Source organism: Schistocerca gregaria, chromosome 6 (genome assembly GCF_023897955.1).
Source record: "Schistocerca gregaria isolate iqSchGreg1 chromosome 6, iqSchGreg1.2, whole genome shotgun sequence".
NCBI classification, from domain to species: domain Eukaryota; kingdom Metazoa; phylum Arthropoda; class Insecta; order Orthoptera; family Acrididae; genus Schistocerca; species Schistocerca gregaria.
In genome coordinates, this window is record NC_064925.1 from 174,404,871 (window position 1) to 174,428,725 (window position 23,855).

A 23,855-nucleotide genomic window follows, 5' to 3' on the forward strand; every position below is an offset into this window, starting at 1 on the left:
TTGTGTCGTGCAGTCATCAACGGTACACCTGTGGGCTTTCGGCTCATAAAGCCCATATCGATAATGATTCGTTGAATGGTTCGCACGCTGGCATTTGTTGATGGCTCATCATTGAAATCTGCAGCAATTTGCGGAAGGGTTGTACTTCTTTCACGTTGACCGATTCTCTTCAATCGTCGTTTGTCCCGTTTTTGCAGGATCTTGTTCCGGTCGCAGCGATGTCGGAGATTTGATAATTTATCGGATCCCTGATATTCACGGTAGACTCGTGTAATGGTCGTACTGCTTGCTACCTCATAGTTACTGTGTCCCATCGCTTGTGTGCTGTCTGTAACACCACGTTCAAACTCAACTAAATGTTGATAACCTACCATTGTTGCAGCAGTAATCGATCTAACAACTGCGCCAGACACTTGCTGTCTTACATAGGCGTTGCCGACCGCAGCGGCGTATTCTGCCCGTCTACATATCTCTATATTTGAATGCCCATGCTTATACCAGTTTCTTTGGCGCTTCAATGTAGAAGAGGAACAAACTAAGAAGTGGAACCCGTGTCTGGAAACGTCATCTAACGGCGCTGCTGAGCGTCGAATCTAAATGCGCTGGTGCCTGTATGTGGCTGTATACACAGGGTGAACCTGTAATGATGTTACAAACCTGTGGGGATGATGAAGAAGGATAAATGTATCAATTTCAGGCGAGTGACCATACTCCGGAAACAAACGAGTTGAAAGTTATGTGCCACCTAGGTGTGCAGAGCGTCGGTTGCGTAGATGAATTGCAGAATAATACTGTGATAGATTTATTACAGACATATTTGAAATGCACTTTATATTACTGACTACTATCAACATTTCATTCTCTTTTTCATTATCAAACTTTGGAAATTTACCAATGCAGCACTTTAAAAATGATTAAAACCTTTTATCATTAAATCGTAACTCAACAGCCCCGCAAAAGAACTGGTTTAAATAATAGGGCATTGTAACTGAAGGCATTACTGAATTTTGAGAAATGTAAAGACACACAAGTATTTACAACTGACTAATAATAATAAACGTTAAAGGATGAAAGTTAATTCAGGATTTATCCACTTAACGACCCCTAAATTTAATAGAGCCGTAATTTAGCTGGTACGTTACTGAATATCCAAAACAGTTAGTCAACAAAATTAGAAAATCCAATTAACCAAAAAATTAAAAGTAGCTTCCCATACCAATTAAATTTACCTTCAGGAGGATAGAGAAATTCATTCCATGGCATAATTCAAATTCAGAAAAGTTTAAGGACAGAAGTTCATTTCAGACAATGATTTACTTTATCAAAACAAAAGCTCAAGAATCATTACATGGAAGAGCATACATTAATAAGTAATAATCGAATTGCCATTCAGCAACAAATCAAGTAACTGGAAAAAGTATAATCCAGCCACTAAGATTAATACAGTAACAACCAACGATATTATCATTAGCCGTTCCAGCTCTGAGACCGTTAATCTGGCGTTTCAGCGTACGTCTAGTGCCAGGTACGGTACGGTGCAACTGTAAGGTGGCTATAATTTCACACCTTACAAGCACTAATCCACATACTTTGCCGTGAACTACAACCACAATTAGATATAATTTGATAGGTTGTACATCGTTTATATGAATATTTAAAGGAGACTGACATTGTCACGTACACCTTTAAATCATTGTTAACGCTTATTGCATGAAAGGTGAGTGTCTTTATTATAAAAACGGAGTAATGAATGATTGCCTATACTAGTAGAGGTTCGAACGCCAGTGGAAATGAAATGGCAGGCGTAACTCAAGCCCTGGGTGGAAGGGTCACACAGGTGTGTTGGTCCTGCTTAAACACAGGAAGTAGCAAGAAGGACATCGTAGCACCTAAGCGGTGGTGTACAATGGAATCCCGACCGGCCAATTTTGTAGCCGAACCGGAAGGATTATACATCCGAAACTACGAAATTCTTGGACGCAAGTGAGAGGATCGAAGAAGCAGCACCTCGGAAACCACGCAGGCTGGGTTATTTCCAAGGATTTTTACTCAGAAGCGTACCGTTGTACGAGTATAGGTTGTTCCTCGCAAACTTTCCGCACTGGACGGCAAAAGACTGAAATATGGTTGTTCGGCGTTCGGAAGAATCTGTAGAGAGGAAGAATATTCCGTGGAAAAGGGAATATGATGCGTTTTCGGAATTACGATGGTGGGGAGCCAAGCCTTGCTGGGAGGCCAGCGGTAGAGAGACGCGGTCTCCCGTTGTGAGCGCCCGCTCTTGACGGTCGCTTGATATCAGCTTTTGCTGGCACAGACGGACTTGCTGTCTTTGCTCTCAGTAGAGTTTATAGTTAGAACAGTTCGCAACTGTACTGTTGGTACGTAGATGATGTCAGTCATTTCGCGTTATTGATATGAGACCACGCGGTCATAATGAGGGGCAGAGTTAGGCAATTGCTTAGTAATTTTACTTAGAAAATGTAAATTTGGTAACATAAAGTTGTTTTAAAATCTACAACAAATATATAAGCAGGAACAGCGTTTATCATTTAGTAGGATTAGTTGCCTTCATCATTTATTTATGTTTAAATTGTAATTTATAGAATTAAGAGATCCTAAGGTCTGCTTCAGGGGGTAATCAAACACAGCCAAATCTTCATTTTAGCGTTTATTATTCTCTGCTACGCACATTCATTTCATACCAGCCTGGTGTAACATCTTGGACAATATTCAACTGAAGTGCGTCACTGTGACATAGTTTGCAATTCAGATGGTGTACATGGTACACAACAAGGCCTCCGATAATCTGTAAAGAAACTATTTTAGTCCTAAAAATAGTTGCACATTAATGGGACACACGGTGATCTTAATTTTAATAGTTACAAGTTAATTAGCCTTTGGCCGTGGCACAAAATGCCCACAGAATAAAAGTGGCCACAGCTACTACTGAATGCTTACACTGGTCCAAAATTAAAGCAACAAACGGAAATTTTGCAAGGTTGTGTTTATTTTTCCACAAAACTATATAAACAGATTATAGTAAAGTAGAAAGAACGTGATCAACTGCAACATGCATAACACTGGACAAAACTGTTCGTTTTTTTTCCAATTTAACTGATTTGCAGACACGTTCTGACAACTCTTTAATGTTCTTAGTACGCAGCGTGACCACCTCTGGCACCAACACAGCCCCGAAACGATGGTACACGCTGTGAATGATATTATCAATCTCATGTTGAGGAAATAACACCCATTCTTCCTGCAGAGCTGCACACAAGTCTTTGGTTGATGCTGACGTGATGCAACCCATCTCCCTAGTGCATCCCACACGTGCTCTGTGGGATTCAAATCGGAAGAGTGTGAAGGCCATCCGTGCTCTCGCAGGTCGAGCATTATCGTCCACCGATACGAAGTCTGTGCCCACAGCATCTCGGAACAACAGCGTCTGAGATCCCAAAATCTCCACACGGTGCCTAACAGCAGTTGAATCTTGCTGATTCACTCGCACAACTTCATGAAGAGGTGTTCGAATGGTCAACATGATCCCTGCCCATACCTTAGCGATCCTCCTCGATATCGGACTCTTCCAAAAACGGTTGGGTTCCGAAATTGTGTTTCACGTTCCTTCCAGATGTGACTCCGTCGGGAATCACTGTGCAAAACAAATCGGGACTTATCTGTGAAAAGAACATTGGCTCACCCTTCGACCGTCCAGGTGGCATGTTGACGGCTCCACTCTAAACATTTCCTTCGGTACAGACATACAGCGGTAAACAGACAACAGGTCTCCAACAATAAAGGCCACTCTGCTGAAACCCGCTCTACACCATTTGCCTCGATGCAACACCACTAGGGGGTGCTGTGACGTCAGATGCCAGTTGCATTGCAGCACACTGCCAAATAACGGTCCACTTTTTCTGATGTCACACGTTGTCAGCTCTGTCCTGGTCTCGGCGACACAGTTTCGGTCTCTTATAAACTGTCGCCTCATCCGAGAAACAACAGAACGAATCACATTAAGCCGTCGGGCGACATCAGGTAGCGACTCTCCTGCTTCCATTTTTCCTATGGCCTCCACATTAGAGAGTCTGTAGGCGTCTTATCTGTGCCATACTGCACCGCCTGTTACCGTGTATACAGCGATTGTGGTTGTGGGAATACCCCACAAACACTACCCTGCCTGATGGGTGCTCAGAGGTCATTGCTGACGTGGTAGTCAGTTGATCAAAAATGGCGCCTTCCGTACAGAACACTGTCGTAACGACATCTGAAGACAGTTGGTATGATTATATCGTGAATTAGATACAGACTATGGGAAATAGCAGTTTGTTGCTCTAATTTTTGACACCAGTGTATTTATACACGCAACTGAACGCCGCCCGCGAGTACCGTTACTAAATTATTTTAAATAACTTTCCAGTATCCACAATAATTACAGACGCTTACGACGGGAACACAACGGTGAATAACAGCTGGTGGAGTTTAATATACTCATCACTTTAGCGCTAAAGAACATACCGTAAATCTGTCTCGCGTGTGTAATGGAACCAGAATGAAATACTGCATCCCTTTCAGGAGTTTCTGCTGCGGAATTCATGTAATACCGCCTGGTAGTCGTTTCCCATTCCGTTCACTGTAGCTCCCGCCGAACACACCGCCTTCCGTTACCAGGCCGGCGCCAGACACATCGCGCACCAAGTAAACCTTGCTGTCTCAACTTCCCGCTCCACCTGGATTGTCTCTTCCGGCTCCCACGTACCCCACACGACCGAGACTCGAACTCGGGACCTTTGCCTTTCGCGGGCAAGTGCTCTACCATCTGAGCTACCCAAGCACGACTCACGCCCCGTCCTCACAGCTTTACTTCTCCCAGTATCTCGTCTCCTACCTTCCAAACTTTACATAAGCTCTCCTGCGAACCTGGCAGAACTAGCACTCCTGAAAGAAAGGATATTGCGGAGACATGGCTTAGCCACAGCCTGGGGGATGTTTTCAGAATGAAATTTTCACTCTGCAGCGGAGTGTGCGCTAATATGAAACTTCCTGGCAGATTAAAACTGTGTGCCGGCAAGTGGTAGAGCACTTGCCCGCTAAAGGCAAAGGTCCCGAGATCGAGTCTCGGTCCGGCACACAGTTTTAATCTGCCAGGAAGTTTCAACGTCGACATCGTCTGCTTGCTGTTCACCACGAACTACATCTTTCAATGGACTAAACAGATGGAAGTCGGAAGCTACAGGATCCGGGCCCTAAGGTGAATGAGGAAGAAGAATGCAATGAGGTTTTGTGAATTCTTCTCTGTAGACATTTTGCAAGCGCCTATGTATATTTGCAGTGCTCTGGTTTTCCGCTGAAAGAAACTCAGGCACAGCTCTCTGCTTCTTACGCGCCTCCGTTACAGACGCCATTTTGAATGCTACGCATAGCACCGCCGCCTGTCGCAGTTTCATGAAAGTATAGGGTCTGAAGCCGGAATATCCCACTACGTCCTACAGAATACTCTGCAGTCTTCAGTCGAAACTGACCAAGAAAAATGTGCTGGATTACTTACTGCTCCTCGAATAAGCGAACATCATTTTGTTACCTCTGGCTGTGAAATACATGTACTGGTGCTGTTGTTGCGAAGATAGCAGCGTGCACAACTTTCAGAGCTGCTGGAATGGATCAAACCAAGCAAAAAATGTCCAGTAAACATGGGTTCTAAGGTGCATAGCTTAAGAGCTATGCGCTCAGTAGTGGAGATGTCTTTCACAGTAGCAAAGGTGAATAAGTGCTCGTAGTCCGGCAGGAATGCATTTTAGAGCCCATGTTTACTGGACCTTTTTTTTTTGTTTTGTTTTGGTCCATACTGCCACCTGTGAAAGCTATCTGTCCTACAGTATTAGCAACAAAAGTACCAGTACATATAGGGTGATTCACGAAGATATTTTAATATGTTATTTTACAAGTTCATATAAACATAGGTCCGTAAATGTTTAGTTACGGAGTTATGGCTAGTAATAGATTTTACCTGAAATTTAGCAACTTCGTTAATATGATGCCATCGTAAAACTGTACGAGGTTAAAGTGCAGCACGATTTCTATTTATTTTGTTGTTATTGGTCTGGTGAATCTAATAAAACATGTCCGGACGTGTATCTCTAGTAGTTTTCACGAACATTCAGACAACCAAAGATGTAATTTAATAAAATTTTTAATTTATTAACTACTTGGCCCAGTTTGTTTTTTAAATTCCAGACAATTGCACATAGTTTTCAACAGAAGTTGTATAGAATATAATTTTGGAAAAATGGTGGAAATAACTTTAACTGAAACTGTATGAATGTGTCAGATAATCTGTTTTTATTAATACCATGTTAAACCGAAAAAAACAAAGCTCAGTGTTAAGGAAATTGTACACACAGTTTCACAATGCATTCACAGTAAATGTTCAAAACGTCTCCACCGAGTTCAGTGCATTTAGCTGCACGTGTATGAAGACATTTTGTTGCTTGTTTCAGTTTTATAGGGTTGTTCTTAATTTCGTCTGTTGCATTTATAATGCGAGCAAGTAATGCCTCATGTGTATTGACTATGTATTTCATCCATCCCCACACACAAAAATCCATTGGTGTTAAATCGGGCGACCTGGGTGGCCACAGACGTGTAGCACCATGACCAATGCATTTCTGGGGAAAATATTCATTTATATGTGTAGTAACGGCGTCGGTGAAATGTAGAGGCGCGCCGTCAGGTTGAAAATAGATTTGCAATCGCGTAGCAAGTGGAACATCTTCGAGCAAGCGAGGCATTACTTGTTGAAGGAATTGTAAGTACGTCTCGCCAGTTAGACATCCTGGAAAAATGAATGGTCCAATAAAGTTTGTGTAAATTATACCATACCACACATTTATGCTAAGTCGCTGCCGGAAACTGCTTTGCACTGTTGCATGTGGGTTTGAGTACCTGCTCGTTATGTAAATTGTTTATACCTCATCAGTAAATAAAATGTTTTTCTGTAAATGCGGATTAATATTCAACCAGTTGCACATCTCCAAGTATAGGACAGGATCTTCCGGATGTAAATAATGCACTTTTTTTATAGTAGGGATACAGATGAGTGTACTTCAGTGTACGCCATACCTTAGATGGTGAAATGCCTAATCTTTGAGAGATATGTCGTGTCCTGGTACCCGGGTTACGTTGAACAGCATCCATAATATCCTCGTCTTCACGTATCGAGCACTCGTACTGGTTATGAACGCTAGATAGAGAATCCGTCTCCCATAACATCCGAAATACTACACTAATGGTTCGTGCATTCGGAATCCTCCGAGTTGGATAACATACGCGCTATTCGTTAACTGCAGCCGTGGCATTACCATCATATTTGTAAACAAACTCCATATCGGCGAATTCCTCTGTCGTAAATTGAAAGGCATCCCTATTTCATAGACTGCCGCTGTGGCCGAGCGGTTCTAGGCGCTTCAGTTCGGAACCGCGCTGCTACTACGGTCGCAGGTTCGAGTCCTGCCTCGGCCATGGATGTGTGTAATGTCCTTAGGTCAGTTGGGTTTAAGTAGTTCTAAGTCTAGAGACTGATGACCTCAGATGTTAAGTCCCATAGTGCTTGGAGCAGTTTGAACCTATTTCATAAATAATCTACAAACTACAACAGTTACTATGTGGTTTCACTTAAACACACTGTTGTTATTATATTCTTTCACTGAACAATAGAGGAAACTAATTCGTTTCAAGGTTAGGAAACGATTGAAACAACTCACTAACGGCATCCAACAATGACATAAATATTTCTACATTCTTAATGGAAAGTAAACAAATTTATTTGTATAAAACATCTTTGCTTCTCTGGATTTTCTGGAAAACTACTGCAGATACAAGGCTGGGACATGTTTTATTAGTTTCACCAGACCAATAACAACAAAATAAATGGAAATCATGCTTTACATTTACCGCGTACAGTTTTGCGATGGCTTCGTATTTGCGGAGTTGCTAAATTTCAGGCAAAATCTTTTATTAGCCATAACTCCGTGTCTAAAAATTTACGGACCTAAGTTTATACTAACTTTTTTCTGTAGTTTTTCTCGTAGAATAACATAGTAAAATATTTGCATATGTTCGTGAATCACCCTTTCAGAAGTATGAGAATGATTTTCGGTTATATCTGTCGACTTGGTTATTTCCGGACCAGGGTCTCTTACCTCATATTGATACATTTTACCTTCTCCATCATAGCTGAAACTCTGTAAAGTCATCAGGGGCTCACTCTGTCTATACATGCTTACACATGTGCCGGAGCCTCTAACTTCGACTTTCTACGACGCTGATTGATGATGTTTCCAGATAAGAGTTCCTGTCCCTATTTTGTTCCTCAAGACGCCTTCTGCATCCCCTCGACGTCTGCCGCTGTAATATTGAAACACCCTGTATATTACGTTATCCGAACTATTGCATCGAAATATTTAAGAGATATCGCTGACTGATACTCAAACCATGTAGGGAGTGTGATCTATCTGTGTGGTTTAATTCATAAGTGCTTGTAGGCATACCCTGATCAGCGAAAACTTTGCTACCATCTGCTTAATAGTCTATTGGTCCATCTCTGGAACACAGCACAGCAACGATTCTGCGTGGCATGGACTCGACAAGTTTTCGATAGTTTTTCGGAAGTCTACGACGCCACGTGCCTAAGCACATGTCACCAAAGTACCTTAATTTAATAACCTGCTGCTTACATAGGGGGAGCCTGCGCCTGACATTGTCCCAGATGTGTTCCACTGGTTTCGTATCAATCGAATTTGGTGAGCAAGAGATGAAAGTAAGTTCACAAGCTCCGCAAATCACTGTAACACGATTTTGGTCTTCTTACACGGGCAATTATTCTGCTGTAAGCCGCCAGCCGAGCGGTTCTAGGCGCTACATTCTGGAATGGCGCGACCGCTACGGTCGCAGGTTTGACTCCTGCCTGCATGGATATGTGTGATGTCCTTGGGTTAGTTAGGTTTAAGTGGTTCTAAGTTCTAGGGGATTGATGACCTCAGATGTTAAGTCCCATAGTGCTCAGAGCCATTTGAACCATTTTGTAAGCCGCCATCGTTGTCGGATTGTTCCCTAAGCATGAAGGGAAGCAGGTGGCCGCCAATAACGTTAATGTAATCCATAGTTATCACGGTGTCTTCGAATAGTACAGGAGGTGCCATGGTAGTTCTGGTCAGTGACCCTCATAGCATAACAATGCTTCCATCGGCCTGCACCCGTTGTGTGATCAATGTTCCGTGCAGCCATCCACCTGGTAGACGATGTATCTGGACTTAGCGTGAGACGGAAGTGATTTATCTGACAAGGCTACAGTTTGTCGTTGTTCCACATCCAATCACAGGGTTATCATGCGTACTTCAACTGCAACTGATCACGTCGTCGGACGAACATAGGGTATTTTAGGGCGCTAAACGACTTTTTCCGAACTGATTCTGTCTGCACCAACATTGTTCTCTGTCGTGTGATCTGCTACAGACTGCCACCTCTCCTGCAGGGCAGGCAAATCTCCGACCCCCACATTCTCTCTTGCCGCCTACTCGATCCCTCAACGTCCTTCAGATACTCTACGTCGAAATTCACAACATTTGTGACGTAAATGTTCAGTCATACGTCGCAAAGCGACAGCACCGAAGCCGGCCGGAGTGGCCAAGCGGCTCTAGGCACTACAGTCTGGAGCCGCGCGACCGCTACGGTCGCAGGTTCGAATCCTGCCTCAGGCGTGGATGTGTGTTATGTCCTTAGGTTAGTTAGGTTTAAGTAGTTCTAAGTTCTAGGGGACTGATGACTTCAGCAGTTAAGTCCCATAGTGCTCAGAGCCATTTTGGGCAGCACAGAAACTCATTGCTCCAGTATTATGTGTAATTTTTCTTGGAAAGAACATGAAATCTGGTAAGTTTAACATGAGAGTAATGAGAGCAGAATTTCTCCGCTGACGGTGCGACGCGAAAGTAGTTGGCGGTAGTCCTGCCGACAACCCACATACAAAACAAGGGTTAAGGGGGAAGGTACCCGTGTTTCTGCGGCCGAGTGACTTGAATGGTCTCGTTTCAGGTGCCCGCGAACCTAAGCCAGAGTTACGAAATGTGTTTCTAAAAGGCATGACGACCCTGGAGGACCACGGACTCTCCCACATGAGTATGCATATTAGTGTGCGGAAACCCCTCCTTGCCCAGAAAAATTCGCAGCCAATGACAGCGAGAGCCATCTACAGCGTCAACCCCTAGTGAATTTACAGATGTACTACAGGCGCCTAATGAGGAACTTCTGCGTTATTTTCCCGGTATCTCGAAGGAAATGGAGAAATTCTCGATTGTCAGTGTGGAAAAAGTGGTAAGTCCTCCTCTCCACGGGATAGCGTTCGGGAGTGTGCCGGACCCAGGTGTAAGGACGTATCTATTAGCCTCTTTTCGATACTGAACCTCGTGTTCAAAATAATTGGTGTTTTAACACTTAGCTTTCGGTGTTCGCAACTACCGAGCGAGGTGGTGCAATCATTATGACACTGGACTCGCATTTGGAGGACGACGGTTCAAATCTGCGTCCGGCCATCCTGGTTTAGGTTTTCTGTGATTTCACTACACCACTTCAGGCAAATGCCGGGATAGCTCTCTTTGAAAGGCCACAGCCGACTTCCTCCTCCATCCTTCCCTAGTCTGAGCATGTGTCCCTTCTCTAATGACCTCTTTGTCGACGGAACGTTAAACTCTAATCTACTACTATCCTACTACTGTTCACAACTGCGGGCGACGTGTTGAGCACACAAGCAGAGATGCAAAGCCGTCCATCTGCAGCTTGCCGTTGTTTCGGTGCTATTTTTGAGTAAGTGTTGCATTTAGTCTTCGCACTGCTTTATACTCTGCGCAGCGTTTTTATACAGCGACCATAGTTGTTTTCTTACTTATCGTAGAGAGATTTCACTAGACGCATTGTGAATCAGTCTTCCCCGGTTTAGTAGCATTTGGGAGGTGCTCAGACAGACTTGTCGTTTGATCTATCCTGCAGCAATCCTTAACATGAAATTCATGTGCCTTCGGCACGTTAAGGATAATCAGTAGCCCTGAATAATCTCATACTGCTAATTAATGTCAACAGTTCTGGGTACATGTACACCTAATAATGTAGATCTCATACCCAACAATTTGTAATTGCATTGAGTAATTAAATATTTTAATTAAATACGAATAGATTTACTGTCCTCTCTTCTTCCTTGCAACTAACTGATGAGGCAACCTAGTAATAAGACAAAATTTCGTCAGCAATTTCTTTATTTGTAAACTGTGGTGTTGCTGTGATGGTGGTTTTTTTTTCTAAAACAAATGCCATTATTAGGAAAACTCCGAACTGGGAGGAGTCTGATATATTTATTTTATTTTGGGTTATTGATCGTCACCTGCAAGTGCACGGAGCCACTTGAGTGATCTTTCATTGATAATAGTCGTATGTACGTTCAGCACCCGTGGTCTAGAGGAATCGTCTTAGATCCCGGGTTCGAACTCCACCAACGTCTAATTTAGAATAAAAATCATTACAACTGGCGCCCGAAGGCTTCCGGCATCCTCATTTTGCAAAATATCTTGTCAAAGAGGACGGAGGAGCAGAAGTTCAGAACATTCTCTTACACTTGGTGTGTGAAACTGTTTCTAAAGGCGGAAAACGCAGCAGTGATCAACGGCATGAGAATGCAGAAGGCAATGGAAAACACAGCATTGTAGACACACAAACTGGATCCACAGGGCATGTGGCCTGTAACTGAAAAAGTGTCATGATTGTCTCGCCACGGGCAAAAGATTCCGGAACAGTCCCCTATTCGCATCTCCGGGATAGGATTGCGAAGAGAGAAGTTACCAGGAGAGAAAGATTGAATAACCAACGAAGGGATCAAGTTCTAATAGTCGGAGCGTAGAATATGAGGAGTTTGGTAGGAAAGCTAGAAAATCTGAAGAGGGAACTGCAATGGCTCAATCCAGATATAGTTTGGATCAATGTAGTCAAATTGAAAGAAGACAAAAAATGGTTCAAATGGTTCTAAGCACTATGGGACTTACCATCTGTGGTCATCAGTCCCCTAGAACTTAGAACTAATTAAACCTAACTAACCTAAGGACATCACACACATCCATGCCCGAGGCAGGATTCGAACCTGCGACCGTAGCAGTCGCGCGGTTCGGGACTGAGCGGCTGAACCGCTAGACCACCGCGGCCGGCGGAAATAAGACACGGATATCTGATCAGATGAGAATAGGGTAATATCAACAGCAGCAGAAAATTGTATAATGGGAATAGGATTCGTTACGAACAGGGAGGTAGGACAGAGAATGTGTTACTGTGAACAATTTGTTCTCATCTCAATCGACAGCAAACTAACATGAACAACGACAGTTCAGGTGTAAGCTGAAGATGAAGAGACAGAGAAATTATAGGAGCACACTGAAAGATTAAGAAAGTACGGAAAGGGAGACGAAAATATAATTGTCATGGGGGACTGGAATGCTGTTGTAGTGGAAGAAGCAGAAAAAAGGTTACAAGGGAATATGGGCTTGGGGCAAGGAATGAGGGAGGAGAAAGACTAAGTTCTACAATAAATTTCAGCTCGTGTGGGTGGCCGAGCGGTTCTAGGCGCTACAGTCTGGAACCGCGCGACCACTACGGTCGCACGTTCGAATCCTGCTTCGGGCATGGATGCGTGTGATGTCCTTAGGTTAGTTAGGTTTAAGTAGTTCTAAATTCTGGGAGACTGATGACCTCAGAAGTTAAGTCCCGTAGTGCTCAGAGCCATTTGAACAATTTGAACATCAGATATTCCAAAATCACAAAGTGCATTGTAAGGCGTACCCAGGAGCAGATATAGACTCAGATAACGCTTTAGTCTTGATTAACAGTAGTCTCAAATTTAAGAGACTAGCCAGGAAGAATCAATGGGCAGAGAAGGATCACTAATTGGGGATGACCAAATTTATAATGTTATTATTACACCCCACGCAATTGTAATAATTTTCTTCATACTAATGTCCATTGTAAAGGGTGGATTTGGTAATTGAATTGTACCATTAATAATTGGATAGAGAAGTACTAAGGAATAAAAATATGTGCTTGAAGTTCCGTGAGGCTGAAGCTACTGCGATAAGGAATAGCTCATTAGGTATCTCGGTTGAAGAGGGATCTCTAAAAAGAAACAATCACAAACGTTGGAAAGAAAAACATAGGTACAAAGAAGGTGACTGCGAAGAAACCATGGGTAACAGAAGGAATGCTTCAGCTGATCTTTGCAAGAGAGGAGAACAAAAATGTTCAGGGAAATTCAGGAATACAGAAATACACGTTGCTTAGAAATGAAATAAATAGGAAGTGCAGGGAAGCTAAGACGAAATGATTGCGTGAAAAATGTGAAGAAACTGGAAAAGAAATGACTGGTATAAGGACAGACACAGCATACAGAAAAGTTAAAGCAAAGTTCACTGAAATTAAAAGCAAGAGTGGTACTATAAAGAGCGCAATGGACATTCCAGTGTTAAATGCAGAGGATAGAGCGGATAGGTTTAAAGAGTACTCTGAAGGCCTCTATGTGGGGGAATACGTCTCTGATGCGATAGAAGAACGATGCTGGGAGCCGACATCTGAAGGAGGCATTTCACCCGCAGTGTTTGGAGGCACTAGTGCAGTGCAGGGTCTGTGAAGTTTTGTGAATGTTTCTCCTTCCATAAGTGAGCCCAGGCCTTCAGGTTATCGTGAACGTGAAGGAGGGCGTTTCTGGCAACAACTCCTGTGACTGAGTGTCGTCCACTATTTTGCATCTGCTGTACTGTGTACTGTGGACCCTCGCCTTCCGTAGAAAAGCAGTGCGGACAGTTACATTCTTGTTTTGGCGATTAGTCAGGCACCATACCGCACCTCCGCTACTCCGTTAAATCATTGGATCTTAATCCGATAGAAAATGTTCGGGACTGTGTGGAACACTGACTGAAATGTAACGAACATCACTCCCGTAAGTTAAAATCTTCTGGGTGTCATGTTTCTTCTGAAATGTTCGACGTTTCGACCCCTCTGCTGGGATCTTCCTCAGGAAATTTTAGTGTCCACTACTGCACGACCACCGCGGTCGGCAATTCAGTTAGACCACATTTCATTACTCTCGTTATACATTTTTTGAAGCTCGTTTTATAACTTATTTTCAAGGAACTATTCATTCTATTCAACTGCTCTCACATATCGTTTGACAAAATTAGAATGTCATCAGGAAACATCAAATTTTTTATTTATTTTCCCTGAATTTTAACTCTTTTCGAAAATACTCGCTAGTTTACTACTTTGCTCTTTTCTTTTCATCTCAGAGTACCACTTGCAGTTTACGTCCTCAATTATTTGCCGGATCTATTCCAATCTCTGTTACCCTCTACAGCTTACTCCAATACTATGGAAGTTAATCCGTGATGCCTTAACAGATGTCTCACCATCCTGTCCGTTCTTCTTGTCAGTCTTTTCCGTATGTTCCTTTCATAGAGAACCTCCTTATTCCTTACCTAATCAGCCCACCTAATTTTCAACATTCTCCTATACCGTTGTTGTGGTCTTCAGTCCTGAGACTGGTTTGATGCAGCTCTCCATGCTACTCTACCTGTGCAAGGTTCTTCATCTCCCAGTACCTACTGCAACCAACATCCTTCTGAATCTGCTTACCGTATTCATCTCTTGGTCTCCCTCTACGATTTTTACCCTCTACGCTGCCCTCCAATACTAAATTACTAATCCCTTGATGCCTCAGAACATGTCCTACCAACCGATCCCTTCTTCTGGTCAAGTGGTGCCACAAACTTCTCTTCTCCCCAATCCTATTCAATACTTGCTCATTAGTTATGTAATATACCCATCTAATCTTCAGCATTCTTCTGTAGTACCACATTTCGAAAGCTTCTATTCTCTTTTTTTCCAAACTATTTGTCGTCCATGTTTCACTTCCCTACATGGCTACACTCCATACAAATACTTTCAGAAATGACTTCCTGACACTTAAATCTATACTCGAGGTTAAGAAACTTCCCTTCTTCAGAAACGCTTTCCTTGCCATTGCCAGTCTACGTTTTATATCCTCTCTACTTCGACCATCATCAGTTATTTTGCTCCCCAAATAGCAAAACTCCTTTACTACTTTAAGTGTCTCATTTCCTAATCTGATTCCCTCAGCATCACCCGACTTAATTCGACTACATCTAAATCGACCACATCTAAAATGCTTATATTCTCTTCCGTTTCAGTTCTCGGAGAGTCCAAGTCTCACTGACATACAATGTTGTGCTCCAAACGTATATCCTCAGAAACTTCTTTCTCAAATTAAGGCCTATGATCGATATTAGTACACTTTCGTGGCCAGGAATGCCCTTTTTGCCAGTGCTAGTCAGCTTTTTATGTCTTGCTTGCTCCGTCCGTCATGGGTTACTTTGTTGTCTAGAATTCCTTAACTTCATTTACTTCATGATCAACAATTAAGATGCTACGTTTTTCGCTGTTCTCATGTCTACTACTCATCACTAGTTTTGTTTTCTTTTGATTTACCCTTTAATCTACATTCTGAACTGCCGGCGGGTGTGGCCGTGCGGTTCCAGGCGCTTCAGTCTGGAACCGCGTGAGCACTACGGTCGCAGGTTCGAATCCTGCCTCGGGCATGGCTGTGTGTGATGTCCTTAGGTTAGTTAAGTTTAAGTAGCTCTGAGTTCTAGGGGACTGATGACCATAGATGTTACGTCCCATAGTGCACAGAGCCAAGCATATTCTGAACTCATTAGACTGTTCACTGCATTAGACTGTTCACTCCATTCAACAGATCCTGTAATTCAATCCCACTCTTGGCCCTCTCTTTGATTTCCGTGATTGCTTATACTATCTATAGATTGAACAGCAGGGGTGAAAGATTACATCCCTGCGTTACTCCCTTTTTAATCCGAACGTCTTCTTGGTGTGCCATCTTGGTTCTTTTACATACTGTAGATCACCCGCCGTTCCCTGAGGCGTACTCCTGTTTTCCTCAGAATTTCGAACATCTTGCACCATTTGAGATTGTCTAATGCTTTTTCCAGGTCGACAAATCCAGTGAATATGTTTCTTTCTTCTTTAGCCTTGCTTCCATTACTAACTGCAACGTCAGAACCGTCTCTCTGGTGCTTTTACCTTTGCTAAACCCATACTGTTCGTCATCTGAGGCAGCTTCTTTTCTTTTTCATTCCTCTGTATATTATGATTTTCAGCAACATGGATGCATCAGTTGTTAAGCTGATTGTGGGACAAGTCTTTTCCCTTCAATGTACTATTTCCACCTACACACTTTGTTTGCCATACAATGTTCAGAATCGTGCAGTACAAAACGAGGAGTAGTGGATCCAACATTGAACCCTGTGGAACACCGTTCGTCATCTGTCTGCAGTAGGACGTGGAATCTTTACAGAACTTGAACAGTTGGGTAGAGTTCTTCGTTGATATGTGTTAATTAAAAATAAATAACCTATTATTGTATTTTGGTTACGACAAAACTTTATTTTATACGATAAGATGTTGCAGTTTTGACACAGAGACGAGGACTGATCCCGGGCTCCACGTCAACTCACGGCAGCGGGAACCCCTGGACGCAGGCCACTCTGTCCGGGCGCGCCGCCATTAATCCGCAGTGCGTCCGGCCCAGCGGAGCGGCGTTATCTGGCCGGCGCAGCCCTCATTACGGCGTGCCGGCCCCCGGCCGCCGCCTCCCTCACAGGAGCAGCGCCATATTGATTAGCTGTGAGGAAAGCTCTCCACGCCGTCAACAGGCGCTGCGCCGCATCGCACACTACCGCTCGCTAAACTGCCCGGCGTGCCCCGACAATCTCGCTCCTTGAGTATCTGATGCTACACTACTATCCATTAAAATTGCTACACCACCAAGATGACGTACTACAGACGTGAAATTTAACCGACAAGAAGGACATGCTGTGATATACAATGATAAGCCTTTCAGAGCATTCACACAAAATGATTAGCTTTTCAGAGGATTCACATACGGTTGGCGCCGGTGGTGACGCCTACAACGTGCTGACATGAGGAAAGTTTCCAACCGATTTCTCATACACAAACAGCAGTTGACAGGCGTTGCCTAGTGAAACGTTGCTGTGATGCCTCCCGTTGGTCGAGATCCAACGACTGTTAGCAGAATATGGAATTAGTGGGTTCAGGAGGGTAATACGGAACGCCGTGCTGGATCCCAACGGCATCGTATCACTAGCAGTCGAGATGACGGGCATCTTGTCCGCATGGCTGTAACGGATCGTGTAGCCACGTGTCGATCCCTGAGTCAACAGATGGGGATGTCTGCAAGACAACAACCATCTGTACGAACAGTTCGACGACGTTTGCAGCAGCATGGACTATCAGCTCGGAGACCATGGCTGTGGTTACCCTTGATGCTGCATCACAGACAGGAGCGCTGCGACGGTGTACCCAACGACGAAACTGGGTGCACGAATGGCAAAACGTCATTTTTTCGGATGAATCCAGGTTCTGTTTACATGAACATGATGGTCGCATCCGTGTTTGACGACATCGCAGTGAACGCACATTTGATGCATGTATTCGTCATGGCCTATCATCTGGCGTGATGGTATGGGGTACCATTCGTTACACGTCTCGGTCACCTCTTGTTCGCATTGACGGCACTTTGAACAGTGGAGATTACATTTCAGATGTGTTACGACACGTGGCTCTACCCTTAATTCGATCCCTGCGAAACCCTACGTTTCAGCAGGATAATGCACGACCGCATCTTTCAGGTCCTCGATACAGAAAATGTTCGACTGCTGTCCTTGTCAGCACATTCCCCAGTTCTCTCACCAATTGAAAACATCTCTGCAGTAGCTTGTCTCATAGAAAGAAGAAAGTGAAGACATGTGGAAGCAAACGGAGTGATTGTCTATTAGTCTCCAATTCTAAGAGCAGGACGAACACCGTTGTGTGCATTCCGAATAATTTGGGCACGTTCTGTAAGAAACTCTTGGAAGAATTTAGTAAAATGCGAGCTGAACACAAAAGCTGGATACGCCTACATTATTGTGGACAAATGTTTACCTTGTCTCCACAAACTTCACTAAGATTCGGCTTGCAGTCGATTTATTGTATCTGAAGCCCTCAGATATACTCTACTTGGTATATACACTGAGGTGGCAGAAGTATCGGGTACACAAGGAATTATAAATGGTCAGTCCATAAGGAGAGCTATGGCTCTAAGCACTATGGAACTTAATAGCTGAGGTCATCAGTCCCCAAGACTTAGAATTACTTAAACCTAACTTACCTAAGGACATGACATACAACCATGCCCGAGGCAGGATTCGAACCTGCGACCGTAGCAGCAGCGCAGTTCCGAACAGAAGCTCCCAGAACCGCTCAGTCATAGCGGCCGGCAAGAAGAGCTATCTTTTGTACTCAGGTGATTCGTGTGAAAAGATTACCGACGTGATTGTGGCAACAAGACCGGATTTAACAACTTTAAATGCGGAATGGTAGTAGGAGCTAGACACATGGGACATTTCATTTCGGAAATCATTAATGAATTCAATATTCCGTCATCCATAGTGTCAAGAGAATCGCGAGAATACCAGATTTCAGGCATTACCCCTCACCACGGACAACGAAGTGGCCGACAGCTTTCACTTAACGACCGATAGCAAGGGTCTTTGCATAGAGTTATTAGTACTAACAGATATATCATTGTCAAAATGTGACGAACGTAGCTGTTATGACAGTGCGGTGAAATTTGGAGTTAATGGGCTATGGCAGCGGACGACCGACGCAGGTGCGTTTGCCAACTCTACGACATTGCCTGCAGCGCCTCTTCAGGGCTCATGACCATATCAGTTTGACACCAGGTGACAGGAAAACTGTGACTTCGTCAGATGAGTGCCGATTACAGTTGATAAGAGCTGATGGTAGGGTTCGTGTGTGGCACAGACTCCACATGGCCACGGACCCAAGTTGTCAACATAGCACTGTGCAAGCTGACCGCGCATAATTAGCCGAGCGGTCTTAGGAGCTGCAGCCATGGACTGTGCGGCTTGTCCTGGCGGAGATTCGAGTCCTCCCTCGGGCATGGGAGTGTGTGCTTGTCCTTAGCATAATTTAGGTTAAGTAGTGTTTAAGCTTGGGGACTGATGACCTTGGCAGTTAAGTCCCATAAGATTTCACACACATTTGAACTTTTTTTTTTTTCTTTCCGGCTGGTGGCAGCTCTACAACGATGTGAGCTGTGGTTCCATCGCTGGAAATGGTTGTGTTCGCCTACTTCGAGGTCATTTGAAGGCATTCGTGGATTTCATTTTTATGGATGGCAGTGCGCGATGCCACCAGGCCAAAATTGTTGGCGATTGGTTTGACGAACATTCTCGATAGTTCGAGCGAATGATTTTGCGATCCAGATTGCCCAACATGAATTCCGTCGAGAATTTATGGAACGTAATCGAGAGGTCAGTTCGCGCACAAAATCCTTCAACGGCAACACTATCGCAAATGTTGACGGCTATAAAGGCAGCATGGCTCAATAACTCTGTATGGGCTTTCAACGACTTGTCGAGTCCATGCCAAGTCGAGTTGTGGCAGTGCGCTGGGAAAAGGAGGTCCGACACGATCTTAGAAGGTAATCCATGACATCTGTCGCCTCAATGTATACTGTCTAATCAAAAGTATGCGTACATCTCTTAATGGACAGTAATGTGGCGTGTGTCCATCCTTTGTCTTTATGATGACTTTAACTCTTCTGGAGACTGTCAATGAGCTGTCTGAATAACTGTAGAAGAATGATAGCTGATCCTTCCTCAAGAATTGAAATCAAAGAAGGTATTGATGTTGCTCGCAAGAATCTGGAGTGAATTCGACGTCTTAATTCATTCTAAGGGAGTTCCTCTGGTTTCAGTGTGTTGACAGACAGGTCCTTTTCAAGTCTCTTACTGTCCGTAAACCATTGGCTCATACATGTAGCATTGTCATGCTGATATATCATGTTCCTCTACTGTACGCAGTACACAGTGCTGTAGAACGTGTTGATATCCATTTGCATTTAGTGTTTTCTTCAGCTCTATCTGCGAAAATCACTCCCGTCACTGTAGTACCACCCCGTCACTACTGCACTGTTCGCGTTACGCATGAAGGCAGCTAACAACCTACAGGCATTCGCCAAATCCAGACTCTTCCACCGGCTTGCCCCAAGTTATGGCGTGATTCGTCCTCCAGGTCAATCATTTCCAGTCATCTACTGTCCAATAGAGTGGCTCTCTCATAACCTCAACCGTCATTTACCACTTACTACAAAAATTTGTTACTTATGAAGATCTGCTTGACCATTGCACCACTTTCTTTATAACGTCCTACGTATTGTCATTATGCTAGCTGGATTTCTCGTAGCACTTAGGAGCTCGCGAATGGTCCTTTCCGCTGATTTCATGCGATTATTTGCAACTATTCTCTGCAATGCTCGAGGGTCGTTGTCCGTCAGTTTGGTACTAGTTTAGCTGTGGCTAGTACTTCACAGTATCACTTCACAGTCACATCTCCAACAGTTGACATACGCAACTTTAGTAGGACTGAAATATCCCTGATGGATTTGTTATTCAACGTCTACGTCCGAAGTCACTGAACATTCCGAATCGAACCATGCAACCATTACTGTTTCTCTACTGTCAAAACGATATTGCGAACCTTCTTTTACACTGGCGGATCCGCTTCTCGTTACATCTAGTGGTCAGTTCCGCATTACATATGGGTGACTGGATAAATTTAAAGTGGTAAACAAAAAGAAAAGTTAGGAAATATAAAAGGAAGCGGCAGCCCTCAACCGCTGATCTATATATAACTTTTCTTTACGTTCTACTCTTCATCTAACGAAAATAAGCAGAAAGAAAATATTGAGTTGCGTACCTGCTACTGGCCCCTTACATTCGTAACACCTAAACTGGTGCCACGTAAGACGTATATTTGAGTTCTGTCCGGGTTATCAGCTGATCTACACTGCTAAATGGTTATTAACAAGTAATAGTATATTATATCATACTTTTTGTTAAGTTAATACTGCGACATCAAAAGATCATTTCAACATATAGAAAACATGATTTTTATTTATCTGTCCTTCTCCAAAAAACACCGAGTGAGGTGGCGCAGTGGTTAACACACTGGACTCGAATTCGGGAGGACGACTGTTCAAACGCGAGGCTGGCATTCCTGATTTGGGTTTTCCGTGATTTTCCAAAATGGTTCAGGAAAATGCCAGGATAGTTCCTTTGAAAGGCCACGGCCGATTTCCTTCCACATCCTTCTCTAATCCGAACTTGCGCTCCGTCTCTAATGATCTCGTTGGCGACGGGACGTTAAAGACTAATCTCTTCCTCCAAGAAAAAATGTCTATAACAGAAATGAATGATTAAGTGTGAAATGTGTTGTGTTACCGCCAGACACCACACTTGCTAGGTGGTAGCCTTTAAATCGGCCACGGTCCGGTACTATACGCCACCCGCGTGTCGCCACTATCAGTGATTGCAGACCGAGCGCCGCCACACGGCAGGTCTAGAGAGACTTCTTAGCACTCGCCCCAGTTGTACAGCCGACTTTGCTAGCGATGGTCCACTGACAAATTACGCTCTCATTTGCCGAGACGATAGTGAGCATAGCCTTCAGCTACGTTATTTGCTACGACCTAGCAAGGCGCCATCATCAGTTTCTATTCTATTGTAAATCATGTAATGTCCAGAGCGACGTTCGTCATTAATGGGTTAAAGTTAAGTATTCTACCAGCTACGTCCGTTTTTCTCAATTCTAATTCCCTTGTCATGTTCCAGACCTCACGCCAGCCTGCGTGAGCTAAAACGCGTGCATTTCGGCCTCCTTTAGGAACACAGTTGGCTCTCCTGCCAACCACAACAAAATGGTTTTCTAAAATCAGGCGTAAATTACAAACCTGCTTTATTTTATCCACGTACTGAAAAGATAGCAACCCGTGTGAGGCGTGGGAGACGTTTCTAGTATCAGCACTGCCTGTCATCATCGGAGGGATTGTTTTATTGTACTGCATTTTATGACCGTGCAAATGATATATGCAGTGCATTATGGATGATTATGTCCTTTTTATTGGATGGTGTAAAATGTGCGCTCTTCTGGTTAATTTTATGATCAAGGCACTCGTATGTGCGATTGACTAAAGTTCTTATCAGTACTGTACAGTCAGTTGTGTACTCGTACGCCGCGAAGTTTGTTCATTATCAACCATACAGATAGCCCCACAGCACAGCGTGTGTGTACTCTTTGGAAACATTCGAACGCCAAGTAAAAAACTTGGGCATTTCGAATCAAAAAACAGATAGTCTTTCTGTTTTGTCGCTACTTTCGAATTCTGTTTCTAGACAAGATAGACACTTGCCCTTTGTAAGTTACCATCCAGTAACTGTCCCTGTAGTGAATCGTTTGTGTAAGTAAAGCATTTTATCCGTTCACCAGCGACGTTCATAATACGTAGTTTAAAATCTCTACACAATAAATAAATAAATAAATAAATAAATAAATAAATAAAAGGAATCTTCTGCTAACTGGCTTTAGAGCTGTAGGAAATTGTTTACTTTCCTTTAAATACACTATCACACTTCAGTTTTAAAATTTTTCCGGCGAAACTTTCAGAAGTTTCTGTTTACATTTGTGAAGTCAGCCTCTACGTCACTTATTTTTTGTGATGGAGGGTCTTTCACCTATCTTGCCTTACGCAACAGCTAGTGGTTTTCTGGTTCTACGAGTGGAGTCACTAACAGAGGTTTGTTGACAGCAGTTGTGGTCAGCCTGCGAGTGTGTGCCTTTACCTGGGTTTTCCGTTGCGCACATACATTTTACACCCGCCTGGAGTAGCATCTTGGAACATGTTGCCCGGCAACATCCTGTGGAGTGACGAGGCACATCTTACGCAACAGGATGCAGTGAATCCACAGAACTCCCGCATATGTACTATTGTTAAACCCCGTGTTGTGCACGAAGAGCCATTGCACTCACCGTATTTGACTGTGTGATGGGAAATCAGAAGCACCTTTACTCTCTATCCGTTCTTCTTTTAAAAGAAAACACCCAGAGGGTTTGTCAGGTGCACCGTGACGTCTGCGCATTATCGAGACGATCTTGTGCAGTATGTGATTTCTGCTTTGGATGAGTGCAATTGTATGGAAACCTCTGTTTCCATGAAAGATGGGCAATACCTCACGTCGTTCACCCAGTGAAAGATCTGCTTAATGAAACCTTTCAAGGAAGCGTTATGTCGGCAGGCTTCCCATGCAGCTTCAACACGATACCACAGTTCATCAAGAGTAGTGACTGGCGTATTGTGACGAGCCAGTGATCGGCCACCATTGACCAGACGTTTTCAATTGGTGAGAGATCTGGAGAATGTGCTGGCCAGGGCAGCAATCGAACATTTTCTGTATCCAGAAAGGCCCGTACAGGACGTGCAACGTGCGGTAGTGCAATAGCCTGATGAATTGTAAGGTTTTGCAGGGATCGGATGGAGGGTAGAGCCACTGGCCGTAACACATCTGAAATGTAATGTCCACTGTTCAAAGTGCTGTCAATGCGAACAAGAGGTGACCGAGACGTGTAACCAATGGCACCCCATACCATCACGCCGGGTGATACGCCAGTATGGCGATGACGAATACACGCTTTCAATGTGCGTTCACTGCGATGTATCCAGACACGGATGCGACCATATGATGCTGTAAACAGAACCTGGATTCATCCGAAAAAATGACGTTCTGCCATCCGTGCACCCAGGTGCAGTTGGTTGTTGT